This window comes from Chelonia mydas, chromosome 1 (assembly GCF_015237465.2).
Source record: "Chelonia mydas isolate rCheMyd1 chromosome 1, rCheMyd1.pri.v2, whole genome shotgun sequence".
NCBI lineage: Eukaryota > Metazoa > Chordata > Testudines > Cheloniidae > Chelonia > Chelonia mydas.
Genome location: NC_057849.1, coordinates 259,956,092 through 259,973,250, shown reverse-complemented (window position 1 = coordinate 259,973,250; position 17,159 = coordinate 259,956,092). Strand labels below are relative to the sequence as shown.

The following is a 17,159-nucleotide window of genomic DNA, read 5'->3' as shown; positions in this document are numbered from 1 at the left end:
GGACTGAATATTCCTCTTTGGAAAGCACTTGGTTCATGAGGTGCAATCTAAAGAATGTTTTTGCAGTTTTCTTATCAGGATTCTTTTAAACAGATGCTTCCCCCCCCCCCCCCAATTATTTTAATTAAGTTTTAAATAATTGGGAGAAGAGTCTAAAGTAATGTGAAATCAAGTTAGTGTACTTCCAAATGCACCAGTTGTACTACAGGCCTCAAACTGCTCTGGTTGGCACATGTGCAGATTTTTAAAAAATCTTTCAACAGGATTGGTTTTATTTTGCAATGAAAGAGTGCATCTAGAAGTAAATGAAAAGATGTATCAAAGAGCAAAAGTGATCTGGTACATACAAACAAAGGAGCTGCTGAGACTTAAATGGCAGATTCACAGCTCAAACATGTTAAAGTAGACAGAAGTCTGAATAACTGCTGCTTTCCTAATGGTTAAGAAACAAGGTAACTGAAAGAAGCCACCTCTTTAAACATTGGTGAACAGAAAAACAACAGGAGATACATCCAGTGGAGACTAGGGGTATGTCTACACTACGAAATTAGGTCGAATTTATAGAAGTTGTTTTTTTAGAAATCTGTTTTATATATTCGAGTGTGTGTGTCCCCACAGAAAATGCTCTAAGTGCATGAAGTGCATTAACTCGGCGGAGTGCTTCCACAGTACCGAGGCTAGAGTCGACTTCCGGAGCGTTGCACTGTGGGTAGCTATCCCACAGTTCCCGCAGTCTCCGCTGCCCATTGGAATTCTGGGTTGAGATCCCAATGCCTGATGGGGCTAAAACATTGTTGCGGGTGGTTCTGGGTCCATATCGTCAGGCCCCCGTTCCCTCCCTCCCTCCCTCCCTCCGTGAAAGCAGGGCAATCGTTTCGCACCTTTTTTCCTGAGTTACCTGTGCAGACGCCGTACCACGGCAAGCATGGAGCCCGCTCAGCTCACTGTCACCGTATGTCTCCTGGGTGCTGGCAGACGCGGTACTGCATTGCTACACAGTAGCAGCAACCCATTGCCTTGTGGCAGCGGACGGTGCAATAGGACTGGTAGCCGTCATCATCATGTCCGAGGTGCTCTTGGCAACGTCGGCCAGGAGCACCTGGGCAGACATGGGCGCAGGGACTAAATTTGGAGTGACTTGACCAGGTCATTCTCTTTAGTCCTGCAGTCAGTCCTATTGAACCATCTTATGGTGAGCAGGCAGGCGATACGGATTGCTAGCAGTCGTATTGTACCATCTTCTGCCGAGCAGCCCTGAGATGTGGATGGCATGCAGTCCTTCTGCACCATCTGCTGCCAGCCAAAATGTAAAAGATAGATGGAGTGTACCAAAACAAGAAATAGACCAGATTTGTTTTGAACTCATTTGCTTCCCCCCTCCCCCATCTAGGGGACTCATTCCTCTAGGTCACACTGCAGTCACTCACAGAGAAGGTGCAGCGAGGTAAATCTAGCCATGTATCAATCAGAGGCCAAACTAACCACCTTGTTCCAATAAGAACAATAACTTAGGTGCACCATTTCTTATTGGAACCCTCCGTGAAGACCTGCCTGAAATACTCCTTGATGTAAAGCCACCCCCTTTGTTCATTTTAGCTCCCTGAAGTCAACCCTGTAAGCCGTGTCATCAGTCGCCCCTCCCTCCGTCAGAGCAACGGCAGACAATCGTTCCGCGCCTTTTTTCTGTGCGGACGCCATATCAAGGCAAGCATGGAGGCTGCTCAGCTCACTTTGGCAATTAGGAGCACATTAAACACCACACGCATTATCCAGCAGTATATGCAGCACCAGAACCTGGCAGAGCGATACTGGGCGAGGAGGCGACGTCAGCGCGGTCGCGTGAGTGATCAGGACATGGACACAGATTTCTCTGAAAGCATGGGCCCTGGCAATGTATACATCATCGTGCTAATGGGGCAGGTTCATGCTGTGGAACGCTGATTCTGGGCTCGGGAAACAAGCACAGACTGGTGGGAGCGCATAGTGTTGCAGGTCTGGGACGATTCCCAGTGGCTGCGAAACTTTCGCATGCGTAAGGGCACTTTCATGGAACTTTGTGACTTGCTTTCCCCTGCCCTGAAGCGCATGAATATCAAGATGAGAGCAGCCCTCACAGTTGAGAAGCGAGTGGCGATAGCCCTGTGGAAACTTGCAACGCCAGACAGCTACCGGTCAGTTGAGAATCAATTTGGAGTGGGCAAATCTACTGTGGGGGCTGCTGTGATGCAAGTAGCCCACACAATCAAAGATCTGCTGATATCAAGGGTAGTGACCCTGGGAAATGTGCAGGTCATAGTGGATGGCTTTGCTGCAATGGGATTCCCTAACTGTGGTGGGGCCATAGACGGAACCCATATCCTTTTCTTGGCACCGGAGCACCAAGCCGGCGAGTACATAAACCGCAAGGGGTACTTTTCAATAGTGCTGCAAGCCCTGGTGGATCACAAGGGACGTTTCACCAACATCAACGTGGGATGGCCGGGAAAGGTACATGACGCTTGCATCTTCAGGAACTCTGGTCTGTTTCAAAAGCTGCAGGAAGGGACTTTATTCCCAGACCAGAAAATAACTGTTAGGGACGTTGAAATGTCTATAGTTATCCTTGGGGACCCAGCCTACCCCTTAATGCCATGGCTCATGAAGTCGTACACAGGCAGCCTGGACAGTAGTCAGGAGCTGTTCAACTACAGGCTGAGCAAGTGCAGAATGGTGGTAGAATGTGCATTTGGACGTTTAAAGGCGCGCTGGTGCAGTTTACTGACTCGCTTAGACCTCAGCGAAACCAATATTCCCACTGTTATTACTGCTTGCTGTGTGCTCCACAGTATCTGTGAGAGTAAGGGGGAGACGTTTATGGCAGGGTGGGAGGTTGAGGCAAATCGCCTGGCTGCTGGTTACACGCAGCCAGACACCACGGCGGTTAGAAGAGCACATGAGGGCGCGGTGCGCATCAGAGAAGCTTTGAAAACCAGTTTCATGACTGGCCAGGCTACGGTGTGAAAGTTCTCTTTGTTTCTCCTTGATGAAACCCCCCGCCCCTTGGTTCACTCTACTTCCCTGTAAGCTAACCACCCTCCCCTCCTCCCTTCGATCACCGCTTGCAGAGGCAATAAAGTCATTGTTGCTTCACATTCATGCATTCTTTATTCATTCATCACACGAATAGGGGGATGACTACCAAGGTAGCCCAGGAGGGGTGGTGGAGGAGGGAAGGAAAATGCCACACAGCACTTTAAAAGTTTACAACTTTAAAATTTATTGAATGACAGCCTTCTTTTTTGGGGGCAATCCTCTGTGGCAGAGTGGCTGGTTGGCCGGAGGCCCCCCCCCACCGTGTTCTTAGGCGTCAGGGTGTGGAGGCTATAGAACTTGGGGAGGAGGGCGGTTGGTTACACAGGAGCTGTAGTGGCAGTCTGTGCTCCAGCTGCCTTTGCTGCAGCTCAACCATACACTGGAGCATACTGGTTTGATCCTCCAGCAGCCTCAGCATTGAATCCTGCCTCCTCTCATCACGCTGCCGCCACATTTGAGCTTCAGCCCTGTCTTCAGCCCGCCACTTACTCTCTTCAGCCCGCCACCTCTCCTCCCAGTCATTTTGTGCTTTCCTGCACTCTGACATTATTTGCCTCCACGCATTCATCTGTGCTCTGTCAGTGTGGGAGGACAGCATGAGCTCAGAGAACATTTCATCACGAGTGCGTTTTTTTTCTTTCTAATCTTCACTAGCCTCTGGGAAGGAGAAGATCCTGTGATCATTGAAACACATGCAGCTGGTGGAGAAAAAAAAGGGACAGCGGTATTTAAAAAGACACATTTTATAAAACAGTGGCTACACTCTTTCAGGGTAAACCTTGCTGTTAACATTACATACATAGCACATGTGCTTTCGTTACAAGGTTGCATTTTGCCTCCCCCCACCGCGTGGCTATCCCCTCAACCCTCCCCCCTCCCCGTGGCTAACAGCGGGGAACAGGCAAACAGCCCAGCAGGAACGGGCTCCTCTGAGTGTCCCCTGAAGAAAAGCACCCTATTTCAACTAGGTGACCATGAATGATATCTCACTCTCCTGAGGATAACACAGAGAGATAAAGAACGAATGTTGTTTGAACGCCAGCAAACATACACTGCAATGCTTTGTTGTACAGTGATTCCCGAGTACGTGTTACTGGCCTGGAGTGGTAAAGTGTCCTACCATGGAGGACGCAATAAGGCTGCCCTCCCCAGAAACCTTTTGCAAAGGCTTTGGGAGTACATCCAGGAGACCCGCGAATGGCCGGGCAAATTAATCCTTTCACATGCTTGCTTTTAAATCATGTATAGTATTTTAGAAGGTACACTCACCGGAGATTCCTTCTCCGCCTGCCGGGTCTAGGCGGCAGCCTTGGGTGGGTTCGGGGGGTACTGGCTCCAGGTCCAGGTGAGAAACAGTTCCTGGCTGTCGGGAAAACCGGTTTCTCCACTTGCTTGCTGTGAGCTATCTACAACCTCATCATCATCATCATCATCATCATCTTCTTTGTCCCCAAAACCTGCTTCCGTGTTGCCTCCATCTCCATTGAAGGAGTCAGACAACACAGCTGGGGTAGTGGTGGCTGAACCCCCTAAAATGGCATGCAGCTCATCATAGAAGCGGCATGTTTGGGGCTCTGACCCGGAGCGGCCGTTTGCCTCTCTGGTTTTCTGGTAGGCTTGCCTCAGCTCCTTAAGTTTCATGCAGCACTGCTTCGGGTCCCTGTTATGGCCTCTGTCCTTCATGCCCTGGGAGATTTTGACAAAGGTTTTGGCATTTCGAAAACTGGAACGGAGTTTTGATAGCACGGATTCCTCTCCCCATACAGCGATCAGATCCCGTACCTCCCGTTCAGTCCATGCTGGAGCTCTTTTGCGATTCTGGGACTCCATCATGGTCACCTCTGCTGATGAGCTCTGCATGGTCACCTGCAGCTTGCCACGCTGGCCAAACAGGAAATGAGATTCAAAAGTTAGCGGTTCTTTTCCTGTCTACCTGGCCAGTGCATCTGAGTTGAGAGTGCTGTCCAGAGCAGTCACAATGGAGTACTCTGGGATAGCTCCCGGAGGCCAATACCGTCGAATTGTGTCCACAGTACCCCAAATTCGACCTGGCAAGGCCAATTTAAGCGCTAATCCACTTGTCAGGGGTGGAGTAAGGAAATCGATTTTAAGAGCCCTTTAAGTCGAAATAAAGGGCTTCATCGTGTGGACGGGTGCAAGTTTACATCGATTTAACGCTGCTAAATTCGACCTAAAGTCCTAGTGTAGACCAGGGCTAGGGGATGGTATTGTGAGATGGAAGATCGGCTCACAGTTTCATCACTTTCTCCATTTTCAGTTCCAACAATTCTAGGGTCTGAATCTCAGCAAGGGTCCAGTTCTTAATTCCCTGCAGTCAGATCAGGACACAGGGTAGCATGTGCTGTTCTAGTTCCCAGCTTCTTGGGGAAGTTCCTTACTTCCCTTTACACACTAGTCTAGACATTTCCAGTTTCTGAACCATGTGAGCGCCTCTCACCAAGCCCTGGAACTTCCTGCCTTTGTTCTGCAAAGTGAGATGCTCAACTGGTGCCCGAGGGGATGCTGAACAGCGCTCTGCTCCCTTCATCCTGCAGTTCTCATTCATTTAACACTGCACAGAAAATACTTAGTTCATTTACTCAGACTTATCAAAGAACCAAACCCCACAGTAGGTTCAGAGCTCTGTAATAAAGCACAACACTGGAACCTCACACCGCTAGTGCCACTAACCCAAAGCAAAAACTTCTCTTTTGGGCCACCTTGTGACAATGGGCTGCCCATTAGAGCAGAGCTTCCGCACTGAATGCATCTCATCAGAATTTAACGCTCTTATTAAAGAAATGCTACCAGACCAAGGAGCTAATATTCCAGTAAGCTCTAGCCCAACATACAGTTTATTCCCCAGCTTCAGGACTGTAAACAACCAAAAACTCTTCCTATGCTTGCTAGTTTTCCACAGGAACTGGTGCACAGGCTGCATTCCCCAGCTGATGTCAGACAAGGATCCTGAAAGTCTCCAACGGAGTGGATGGGAAATACTGTGTGGCTACAATTGCTCCTCCCTCATTTCTAAAGTAACCTAAGGGAGGATTCTGGCAGTTCCCCTAGACCCCACACCATTGCAGCCTTCCAGGGCTGACCGAGTGTTGGGACGTGGCGAGGGGGAGGGGGTCAGAGCCAGCCCTGAGATATCAAGCAAACTTTCAGCAATTTGACAAAGGATGCAGCTCTCAGCCCCATCTGCCTCCCCTTGCCCACCATTCATACTCCGTTCCCCCAGCATGCACGCACAGGGGGAAGGAGAGGAGGAGCTAGCGCTACAAGACCTGTGGCTGACACCCCTCCCCCCTCAGATGGCAGCGGTATGTCTCTCTCTCTCTCCCACTCCCCCCAGGTGGCTGGCAAGAGAGATGGAAGAGATGTGAACTTTAACTTTTCTCCAGGATGGCAACATCCATTGGGGCGGCTTCCCACACGTGCAGCAAGGATGTTCGTCCACAGCCATGAAAATAACTTGACTGGGTGATGGCGTCTCAATGCCAGGAAATGCAACTTCAAACCCCTGCCACGCTCCTGCTGGCACACAGCACTGAAGGCTCCTCACTACTCTGGGATTAACTGCCCTTCTTGGGTCACTAGCTGCACCATTGCTTTCTGCTGCTTGTGCACTGGCTGGAGCAGTCAGAATTACACCGTGCATTGACAGCTCTTTTCATGCTCAAAAGGTTCTACAAACAGTAGCTAGATTCTCTATGCACCTATGAGAACGATACAGGTTATCCTCATTTAGCCAGGGAGGAACAGGTAAAGTTCACTTTCCCAAGGCCTCATAGGGACTCTGCGTGAGCTAGAATTAGACGTCAGTCCAGGGTAAAACAAATCCCAGCCTCGTCTTTAACCCCTTTAAATCTCTCAGAAACTGACAGGCCATTGGGGGCTTGGTGGTTTCTTATTCAACAGACTGGACCCCATATCCCTGCATTTTTGGCTAGTCTGTCTGGAATCATATTTATTAAATACAAAGACTGGGTGTAAAGGCACTGTCATGCGCTGCCTGGAGTGACGGGGCTACTGCTCTAGCAGAGTGCATGAGTGAAACTGTGCTGCCACCTGCCAGTGTATAATGGGAAGTGTTAGACAAGGACAGAGCCAAATGGTAAGGGGAGGAAAGCTCATTCTCCCCCTCCCCCCGGCTGCCACACGCCTGTACCACTAAATTCCAAGTGGATCAATTCATTAGATTCTGGTCCTGTTTTAAAAGACATTTTTATTAATTGGGAAATTAAAAAAGGAATAAAGGCAAGTGGAGTGTTTGACACTTTGTACACATTAAATATAACTGTCCTCTATTCACGCGTACAGAGGAAGCAACAAGTGTAACAAACGTACCTACACATTGCTTTTATGGAACTTAAGTAGTACCAGCCAAATGTCAAAGACATTACTTCCATCAAGGGCAGAGAAGCGATTACTGTATTCAAAACTCCATGCCAAGTGACATAAGAGAGCGGGTGGTGCATCAGTCCAGCTGGGTGCCTCAGCAGGCCCAATAATTACAACTGAAAAGTCCCAATCTCCTGCTTTCTCCATCTGTGGCGATGGTGTTCAGGCAGCGAGCCAAAGCCCTCAGTTGGACGCGTTGCAATAGAAATGGCTAATTTATAGTCATATTATTTTGTTACCTTTCATTTATTTCAAGAATTAAATTGTTCTTCAACTGCATGCATCCCTGCCCCCACATTCTCCTTGTGCTAGGCTAAAACTCCCCCTCCCCTTACATTTGCAAGAATTTGTTGTACAGGGCCTCCTGGAGAGAGAAACCCTTCCTTTCCATGCCCACAGTGTGTTTAGCCAAAATAAAATTCACCCCATGTTACATCTGTGCAACAGCTTGATCCCAATAGGTCAGTTATGTCTTTCCTTGGAGAAGATTGCCCCATCCCTTCCTTATCGTGAATTAGTCAGACCATATAGGCACAAACTGCTCACCCTTGAGTCAGGAGCTCTAGCACGTTGGCCAATCTGGCATATGGAGCTTTGAGGAAAGACCAAAATAAACCCACTTTTCCCCCTTCATATGAATAAATACTAGGATTTAAAGAATCTTAGGTTGGACAGTAAGCTCTTCGGGGCAAGGACTGTCTTTTTGTTGGGTGTGTACACAGTGCTCAGGACAATGAAGCCCTGGACCATAAATAGGGGTCTAGGCACTACCATACAAATAATAAATGGAGGTTACTTACCTGGAACTGGAGGTTCTGTATTCTACACAGGCGCGCATACACACACCATGTGTCTCAGATGGGGAACTCTTGCAAGCCGTGTCCATTGGACTGTGGCTGCACCCTGGAGTTCCCCCATGCTCACCATCAAAGCTGTAAGGGGAGGTGCTGATTGACCACTTCTCCAATTTCTTCTCTAACATGAATCCAGTCATGATCTGAAGCAGACGGGAAGGAGCAGGGGTAATGGAATACAGATAGGGACCACACCGCTCAAAGAACCTCCAATGACAGGTAAGTAACCTCCATTTCTTCTTCGAGTGCTGGTCCCTGTGTGTATTCCACATGTGGGTGACTGGTAAACAGCAGTCAAATAGGCATGAGATGCAAGGATGCAGGCGATATAGATGTCTATAATACTGCTGTTCCATGGGCTGTGTCTCCAGGAGGGCTTTGGACTAAAGCAGAATGCTTTGTGGCAGTGTGGATGGAATGCCAGGTTACTGCCTTACAAGTGACCAGCACAGGACCAGCTCAAAGAGATGCTACTGAGGTTGCCTATACGCTAGTGGAATGGGCCCCCACCCCCATCTGGGGAAGGGAGATGCACTAACTTAGAGCAAAGGAGGCTACAGCCAGAAATCCACCAAAAGTGTCTCAAAGCTGCTATTGCTTGCTCCATGCTCATCCGCTATAGCAACAAATAGATTAGGCATTTTTCTAATTGGTTTTGTTCTTTGCAAAGCTTGTCTGATGTCAAGAGAGTGAAGCCTCCACTCTTTGCTGAAGTTATACGGTTTCAGAAAGAATATTGGTAAGTGATCTGATTGATGTATGTGAAATTTGGAAATCACCTTAGGGATGAATTTCGGTTGGAGTCACAGGGAAATCTTTTCTTTATGAAAAGCAATGTTTGGTGGGTCAACCATGAGTACCCCTAGCTCATTCACGCTCCTGGCTGATATGATGGCGACAAGGAAAGTCCTTCATAGACAGGTGGGACATCAAGCACATGGCCAGAAGTTCCAAGGGTGGTGTGTTAAGTATTGAGAGTAGAAGATTGAGGTCCCATTGAGGTGTTGGTTTCACTACTGGTGGGAAGGGCCTAGGAGACCCTTCAGGCATCTGGTTGTTAGATGGTGAGTAAAAGTAGCACTGCCCTCTGTCTGAGGGTGGAAGGCACTAACTGCTGCTAGGTGGACCCCCAACGAGCTAACAGAAAGGTCCAACTTCCCGAGAGTGAGGAGGTAGTCTAGAAAAGCAGAAATACCTGCTGTCCCTGGAGATAAATGCTTGTGTTGTGTCCAGATAAATGCCTCCATTCAGCTAGATAGCAGAAAAGACTCCACCAGAAAATACTGTGGCTGAGAATAGTTTCAGTAGCCTCTAAACATGAATGCTCTAGGCCTGACACCCACCCAAATACCAGGCCGTGAGGCAAAGAGAGTCCAGGTTAGGGTGTCTGTTCCACGCCATTCTCCTGCGTTAGGAGATCTGGGAAGGGTTGGCTTGACATTCACAGGAACCAGAATTGTCTGGGCTAGCTGTGAGCACTGAGAGTGAGTTGTGTTGGGTCGTGATGAATCTTCAGTAGAACCTGGGTAGCAGAGAAATGGAGGAAAGGCATACCTCGGGTGGGCTGCCCAGGAAAGTAGAAAGAGGGAGGTTACTACTGGAGCTCCTCATAGATCAGTCTGGGACCAATCTTATTTAACATTTTTATTACTGACCTTGGCACAAAAAGTGGGAATGTGCTAGTAAAATTTGCAATGACACAAAGTTGGGAGGTATTGCCAATACAGAGAAGGACCGGAATATCATACAAGGTAACCTGGACGACCGTGTAAACTGGAATAATAGAAATGGGATGAAATTTAATAGTGCAAAGTGCAAGGTCATGCATTTAAGGGCTAACAACAAGAATTTTTGCTATAAACTGGGGACATATCAGTTGGAAGTGACAGAGGCAAAGAAAAACCTGCTTATATTGGTTAATCACAGGATGAATATGAGCCACCCATGTAATTTGGCTGTGAAAAAGGATAATGCAGTCCTAGGATGCATCAGGCAAAGTATTTCCAGTAGAGACACGGCAGCGTTAGTACCATTATGAAGGCACCGATGAGACCTCATTTGGAATACTATATGCAGTTTTGGTCTCCCATGTTTAAGAAGGATGAATTCAAACTGAAACAGGTGCAGAGAAGGGCTACTAGGATCATCCAAGAAATGGAAAACCTACCTTATGAGAGGAGATTCAAAGAGCTTGGCATGTTTAGCCTAGCCACAAGAAGGCTGAGGAGAGATATGATTGGTCTCTCTAAATACATCAGAGGGATAAATGCCAGGGAGGGAGAGGAGTTATTTAAGTTTAGCTCCAATGCGGACACAAGAACAAATGGATATAAACTGGCCATCAACAAGTTTAGGCTTGAAATTAGGCAAAGGTTTCTAGCCATCAGAGCAGTGAAGTTCTGGAACAGCCTTCGAAGGGGAGCAGTGGGGGCAAAAAACCTAACTGGCTTCAAGGCTGATCTTGATGATAACATAAGTGTATGGAGGGGATGGTATATTGAGACTGCCTGCAATGGCATGTAGCCAGTCTGCAACTGCTACCAGCAAATATCTCCAGTCGCCAGTGATGGGACACTAGATGGGGAGGGCTCTGAGTGACTACAGAGAATTCTTTCCCAGGTGTTTGGCTGGTGGCTGTTGCCCACATGCTCAGGGTCCAACTGATCACCATATCTGGGCAGCAATTTTCCCAGGATCAGATTGGCAGAGACTCTGGGGGGGTTTCACCTTCTTCTTCAGCATGAGACAGGTGTTACTTGCAGATTTAAACTAGTGTAAATGGTGGATTCTCTGTAACTTGAAGTTTTTAAATCATGATTTGTGGACTTCAGTAACTCAGCCAGAGGTGAGGGGTCTATTACAGGAGTGGGTGGGTGAGGGTCTATGGCCTGCAATGTGCAGGAAGTAAGACTAGATGATCATGATGGTCCCTTCTGACCTTAAAGTCTATGGGTCTGAGTCCTGACCTAGTGCTGCTCTGGAGCAGTATATGCTGAACTTCTTGTTCATCTGGGAGTCAAACAGGTCCCAAGATGGCATTCCCCACTGAGTGAAGATTTCATTTAACACAATTCAGTATATCTCCCACTCATGGTCATGGAGAAGTGCCTCCTGAGATTTGTCCACTGGTGAGTTTTGTGCACTTGGGAAGTATATTGCTGAGAGAGTGATGTAGTCCGGGTTACACCGGTTCCATAAGTGCACCACTTCTACACAGAGAGGAAGAGATTTCATTCCGCATTGTTTGCTTAAACAGAAGACGGTCATTATGTCATTATCCGGATATGTCAGGGCCTTTTAAGTAGGAGGTGTGCATTGCAGGCCCATCTGACTGCTCTTAGTTCCAGGAAATTGATATTCATCCATGTAGCTTGTATCGTGTGGTTGCCTATGTGTGCACCTCAGCCTATGAGGGGTGTGTCTGTGATTATGGTTGTGTCAGGCATGGGAGGAAGGGAAAGGACTCCTGTGCACACTTGCTCCAGTTTCATCCTCCAGGCAAGGGAAGCCCTGATGTTGGTGGGGACTGTCACTTTTTGGTATTCATGCTGTCCCTGTGAGTATACAGGGTGGAAAACAGCATTACACAAGTACAAGAAGCCATCTGGCCTAGTAGGGAAAGACAGACCTTGACTGTAGTTCAAGGTCTGTGAGTGACTTGTCTTATCAGGCTGCTCATGGTCTAGAATCTATCCATAGGCAGGTTTGCCCTTGCTGAGGTTGAGTGTAGGGTTGCTCCCATAAAGTCTATTATCTGTGTGAGAGCCAGAGTAGACTTTTCCATGTTTACACAGATTATCATAGGTGACAGGAGGCAGAGCGAAGATAAGACTGTCACCTGAACTTCCTGGCTAGATCTGCCTATTAGAAGCCATTTGTCCAAGTACAGGAAAATGGGGTTGCTGTTTTGTCTCATCTGTGCTACTACCACTGAGAAGACCTTTCTGAAGACTCTGGGTGCTGTTGCCAGACAGAACAGGAGTGCTCAGAAACGGAAGTGTCCCTGTGCTATCAGAAACCTGAGGAATCTCCTGTAGGAATGGAAACAAACATCTTTCCTGAACCATATTTCTTTTTCCAGGGAGGGAATTACTGATACCAATTTAGCCATGGGAATTTTAATTTGCAAATAAAAGTATTTAGCTGATGCAAGTCAAGAATGGGCAGCCATCCTCCCTTTTTCTTGGGAACTGAGAAATATTGGGAATAGAATCTTTACCTTGATGCTGCGGTGGCACTCGCTCGATAGCCCCTCATTCGAGCAGGGAGTACCCCTCTTATTGGAGGATCTCCTTGTGAAAGTGGTTGCTGAAGAGAGGCTGGGAGGAGGGGTTGTGGGGAGGTGGGAAAGAAACTTGATGGTACAGCCCAAGTGGATAATATCTAGTACCTACTTGTCCATTGTTGTAGCCCTCCAGCTGTGCGTGAAGTATGCTAGGTGGCCACCAAAGGTTTGGGAAATAGGTGGGGAGTGATTTGGTTTGCAACTCTCAAATGTCCTTTCAGAAGTAAACTTTAGCTGGTGGATGAGGTTGGATGGCTGACATCGAGATTGATGGGTTTGCATACGTTGGTCTTTGCAACTTCTGATGCTTGCATAGCGCTTCGTATGGTCACTGGCTGCAAAAAAAACTGTGGAAGAAGCCTGGGTTTATATATCTGTTTATGATGTTTCCTCTTTGGGGCTACGGTATAAATGCTCAGGGAACAGAGGATTGTCCTTGAGTCTTTTAATGAGTGCAAGCCCTCAATGGTGTTCTGAATCTCTCAAAGGAATCCTCAAGAGAGAAGCCACAATTCATGCCACATTACCATTGCAATTGCTATGGTTCTAGATATGGGATCAGCAATGTCAACTGCAGCTTGGAGTGAAGTTTGTGGCATGAGTATACCCTGTCCTCCTGAGTAAGTTTATCTGTATAGTCCAAGAACTTGGAATCATTCATAAAATCATACTTCACTAACAGGGCTGGTAGTTAGCAACTCTAAACTGGAGGCTGATGGATGCGAACACCTTCCGCCTCAGAATGTCAAAACATTTAGCACCCTTCTCTGCAAGGGTAGTCTTGGGGTGTTGTTGCCTAGATCCTTCCATGGCTGCTCGTACAACTAGAGAGTTAGAGGCAGGACGGGTGAAGAAAAATTCTGACCCTTTCACAGGGACAAAGTATCATCACTCAGCTCTTTTGGGGGTAAAAGAGCATGATGTAGGTGTGTGCCATCCCAACCTGGTAGGTTCCATGATAGCCTCATTTACTGGGAGACCTACCCGATTGGGTCCCCTGGGCTGTACGATGAACAAGAGTTTATGCTGTGCGTCATGAACTTCCTCAAGTGGGATCTGAAGTTCAGTTGGTACCCTCTGCAAGAGTTCTGGGTAGTGCTTGTGGTTATCCAGCAGGGATAATGAAGACGGGGCAATTGCCTCATTGGGCAAGGAGGATGATTCACCTGTCTGTACCAGTAGATCCAGCTCAACGTCTTCCTCCTCTGTTTACTTCAGAGGCGCCAACTGCTATTGCCTAAGGGAAGAGGACTGGTGAGACTCTCACATGGATCCAGGATACCACATATAGGGATCCCATGGACCCCAATAAGGCCAGTTCAAAGGCTGGTGGGGGGAGGATCCCCAAGGCATTGGGCCAGGGCCAATCATAGGTGGGGCCAGGAGGGCCATTTGGCCTGGGCCTCAAGCTCAAAGGGGGCCTCAAATTTAGACATTTCTTATTTTTTTTGGCATTTGATAAGTTTCGCAACTTGTTTTTATGCGCATCCCTATCGGACCAAAATGTGACACACACTCTCGGCTTAGAGCTTCAAATTTAAGCAAATAAGAGATGTGATTTGGTAAAAAACCATTGTTTTGCACAGAAAAAGGCTAGAAAAGCATTTGTTAAATAAAAAAATATTCAAATTATTTCTCACTCTTTTTTTGGTGCCTTATTTTGTTTTCATGTCGTTATTTTTTATTTTTTATTATGGCTAGGGGCCTCAAAAGCTGGAAGGTGGCACAGGCCTCTCTGGACCTCTGAAAGGGCCTGCATTGGGCACCAGTGGTCCCTAGGAGGGTAGTCTTGTCTGGTTGGAGGATGGCTCCAGGACAGTCTAGAAGCTCTGTCTGGGCTAACCTCCCTTTGTGGAGGTGATGGTTCCCCCTGGACATCAACTTCAACCCATGTAAAGGTCAGATCCAGTTCCATCACTGGTATTCTGTGCTGATAGATGGAGCAGGGAAGTAGCTCTTTCTCCTTGAAGTGGATTCATTCCTCTTCTGATGTCAGAACAGTCCCACCTGGAGCTTTTGATCAGTGCCAGAAAATGCCAATTCTTCAGCTTACTACCAGGTACCTGAGTCGGTACCACTGGATCCTTGTCCTCAGCCCCTTGCTCTCATGATCAGGAGGCTTAAGCAGCCCTTAAGTCTGAAGCACCTGAACATAAGGACTCACCTGAGTTGGAAGGAGTCGGGGAGGGATCCTTTCTTTTTGGAGCAGATGTGGAAGGAGATATGTTCTTGTGCCCATGAGGCTGCCCTTACTCCTGTGAGAAGCCTAAGACAACCAGTCTTTGGCTATATCAGATCTGGCCTTCGCTCCAGTGCTCATGGTTGGAGGGGCACTACTCAAGGGCTGAGGCTGATGTGCAGGGAGGTGTGAAACTGCACCCCATAGTCTTCAGAGTGATATGACATAATTAAAATGAATTTTATGCAAGATAAGTCATGTGAAATGTCACTGGAAAGGTTATGATTTGCTGAATATGATTATCCTATTTGTATGCATGTATCATTTTTGTATCTGAAGTTATGAATATTGACTATGTCTCTGAATTTCAAATGTAGTTACACCTGGGGAACGCCTGCTAGACAAGATGATTTCATTCTAGACAGTGAGTGGGGAATGGGTCATTAGGAAAACAATAGGCCTTAGGAGAAGCTTATCTCCCACCTGAGGAGCCTTCTTGAGAATGCTACAGACAGCCTCAGAGTAATGGCTGCTAGGACTCTGCAAGGACATGTGATGAGACCACGTGTCTCTTGACTCCATCTTGGGATGTCAGTGTTTTTCCACAGTCCAGTCTGGGAACCAAGAGTTGAAACAAACTGTTCCCACCATATGCAAAAGCTATATAAGGCAGGGAGTGACATCATCTGTTGTTCTTTGTGCCCCACTCAAGAAGACTCCTGGAAACACCTGAGGAACAAGGACTGAACTGTGGGAACTGCTGGACCCAGGCTAAAGGGATTTCTAGCTTGTGAATGGAACACTTGGGGATTCCAAGCTGTAAGCAAGTGCAGCTTGCCTCTTAAGAATCTGCAGCCTGCTTGTATCATCTCTTAGGGTGAGAATCTGCTATTGATATCCAATCTATATTAAGTTTAGTTTGTGTTTTTATTTGCTAAGTAATCTGCTTTGATTTCTCTGCTATCACTTATAATCACTTTACCTCTATCTTTTGTGGTTAATAAACTTATTTTTGCTTTATCTAAACCAGTGTGTGGTAATCATAATTCAAGGGCAAAAGGCTGTTGCATATTCCTCTTCACATTGATGAAGGGGGCAAATTTTATGAGCTTAAGCTGTACGGTTCTCTGTGCAGCGCAAGATGGCATAATTTTGGGTTTATACTCCAGAGGGGGTGCTTGCCTGAGAACCTGGTAGTTGCCCTAGCTGTAGCCTTCCCATGCAGGGGCTGGTAAAAAAGCCTGCATGTACTGCAGCTGGGTGTGTCCCTACCTGTATGTATGCTGGTGAAAGTACAGGCTGGAGAGGGCTTTGCAGCTTGTCACAGCAGTACAGTGTAAAAGGGAGCCCAGGCTGGTGGGTCGGGGGGGTTCAGTGGTACCCCAGTTCCAGGTGGCACCCTAGAAAGAACCATCATAAGAGGAATCTCCCCAGCCTGGATCTGATTGGGGTCTCATGGCTTTCTCCATGAGGTACTTCTTTAGCTGAAGTGCTCATCCCTCTCAGGAGAGGGAAGGAGGAGCAGATCCTACATCTGCAGAGATATATGCCTCCCCAAGGCAGTAAAGACAGTGGTTGTGGTCATTGCTGACCGAGGAGCAAGGACAGGAGATATGATTCTTAAAACTCAGAAATCTCTGCATAGCCCTTCTCCCAAGGGTGCGGAAAACTAATCTACACTAACTCTAAAGAGACTATTAAAAACACTAAGAACCATCTACAGTTATAGTTACAGATAAGAAATCTGGTGCTAAGACAGCTTCAGGCTCAGAGGATTTCAACTCAGGCCATGAGGCATTAAGGATGAACTTGGAGAGGTGGACAGTCCGCACTTCCCCTTATACTCTTCGTGTTGACCTAAAGGATCTTCAGGGAGCAGTTGTGGACCAATGGACCCTACTTGCAAGGTTTTCCAGTCTCAGGCACATGGGTACCCATGTGTGGAATACACACAGTGACCAGCACTCGAAGAAATAATAGCTACAGCACTACTCCTTCACAGATGTTATAGATTCATAGATACTAAGGTCAGAAGGGACCATTATGATCATCTAGTCTGACCTCCTGCAAAACACAGGCCACAGAATGTCACCCACCCACTCTTGCGAAAAACCTCACCTATGTCTGAGCTATTGAAGTCCTCAAATCATGGTTTAAAGACTTCAAGGAGCAGAGAATCCTCCAGCAAGTGACCCAGGCCCCATGCTACAGAGGAAGACGAAAAACCTCCAGGGCCTCTTCCAATCTGCCCTGGAGGAAAATTCCTTCCCGACCCCAAATATGGTATCTCACAAAGGAGGATAAGTTCCTATGCCCCTTTTGCAGACTTGACAGAGAGTTTGTGCCCTGGTCTACACTAGGACTT

General features: G+C 47.4%; 1 long non-coding RNA gene across 2 annotated transcripts; it reads left to right on the top strand.

Moving 5' to 3' along the window:
- Positions 1 to 5,188: 5,188 nt before the first annotated feature.
- On the top strand, positions 5,189 to 15,543 carry LOC122465379. 2 transcript variants are annotated; one of them, XR_006290183.1, is made up of 3 exons: positions 5,189 to 8,549; positions 9,001 to 9,069; positions 14,317 to 15,543. It is a non-coding gene; the product is annotated as an uncharacterized LOC122465379 (long non-coding RNA). The 2 variants fall into 2 exon arrangements; XR_006290182.1 differs by lacking the exon at positions 14,317 to 15,543 and adding an exon at positions 12,125 to 14,108.
- The last annotated feature ends 1,616 nt before the right edge of the window (positions 15,544 to 17,159 follow it).